Source organism: Pinus tabuliformis, chromosome 3_2, assembly GCF_031772625.1.
Source record: "Pinus tabuliformis cultivar Carrire ecotype Pingquan chromosome 3_2, CPIR1, whole genome shotgun sequence".
In the NCBI taxonomy this organism is placed as follows: domain Eukaryota; kingdom Viridiplantae; phylum Streptophyta; class Pinopsida; order Pinales; family Pinaceae; genus Pinus; species Pinus tabuliformis.
This window is the reverse complement of record NC_142302.1, coordinates 964,590,980-964,592,582: the sequence shown is the minus strand read 5'-3', so window position 1 is coordinate 964,592,582 and position 1,603 is coordinate 964,590,980.

The window sequence follows — 1,603 nt, the reverse complement described above, 5'->3', positions numbered from 1 at the left end:
ACCTTCTTTAGCAGTGGGAATTTATATGTCTATTTTAGTTATGTTCTTTCTTGTGTGTTTTTGGATGTCTAGCCATGGAGATCAACAATCCATGAAATATCTCTAACTATGTTACATGGTTATCCATGAGTTTAATATGTGAAGGTCATTATAATTTCCATTAGTTTTAGTTCAACCTTCATTACTTAAATTTCGCTCTTTTTAGCTTTGAAATACTGTTTTTTCTGAAGTGGATTTTCCCCATAGTGGGGATACATTATATGTATAATAAAACAAACTAGTTTTGAAATACAATTTTGTTATTGTTTTCATCTCTTCAAATACCAGAATATAGATCAAATCCAAGAGAATTTTGTTTGTATAACAGAGTTAATTTCAAGGATAGGGAAGATAGTTCTTGGTGATCTATGTTGATATTCTTAATAGTACATCAAAAACATTCTCCCACTGCTCAAGAGTTAGAAAAATTCCAGTTGGATTTGAGCACAACCCTTCAGCCTGCACCAATTGGTTGTTTTAGTTTTTGAGACAAATTTCAAACGAACGAATTTTATGTTATCTTATTTGATGAGATGAATTGATGGATAAACTATTGCTTTATAGATTTTATGGATGAAATATCACTATTATTTTTTGTGCACAAAATTCCCACTTTTTTGTTTTGTTTTTTATTTGCGATGTTTCATCAAAGTCTTGAATTAAGTTTTCCCAAGTCTGAAGCTAGTCAATTTTTTTCATTGTATGAGTCTCACGACCTTGGTGAAAGTTCAAAGTAATTATGATTTCTAGATAAATCTCTTCATTTTCTAGATTCACATTTCTTTTAAGTAGTCATAATCCATGATGTCTAGTATGGATAGCGTTGTACAAGAATGATTTTTTTGGCAATTATCTTTGGATAATCTAGGTAATTATTAGTCTGGATGTGCATGTATATACACTTGAGAACTCTTTTGTTTTGGTTTACTTGTTTTCCTTCTATTGTAATCATAACATTTATACCTTCTTTAGCAGTTGGAATTTATATGTCTATTTTAGTTATGTTCTTTCTTGTGTGTATTGGGATGTCTAGCCATGGAGATCAACAATCCATGCACAACCCTTCATCCTGCACCAATTGGTATTTTTAGTTTTTGAGACAAATTTCAAACAAACAAATTTTATGTTATCTTATTTGATGACATGAATTAATGGATAAACTATTGCTTTATAGATTTTATCAATGAAATATCACTATTATTTTTTGTGCACAAAATTCCCATGTTCTTTATTTTTTTATTTGCAATGTTTCATCAAAGTCTTGAATTAAGTTTTTCCGAGTCTGAAGCTAGTAAATTTTTTGCATTCTCTGAGTCTCACGACCTTTGTGAAAGTTCAAAGTAATTATGATTTCTAGATAAATATATTCATTTTGTAGATTCACATTTCTTTTAAGTAGTCATAAACAATGATGTTTAGTATGGATAGCGTTGTACAAGAATGATTTTTTTATCAATTATCTTTGGATAATTTGGGTAATTATTAGTCTGGATGTGCAGGTATATATACTTGAGAACTCTTATGTTTAGGTTTGTTCGTTTGCCTTCTATTGTAATCATAGCAT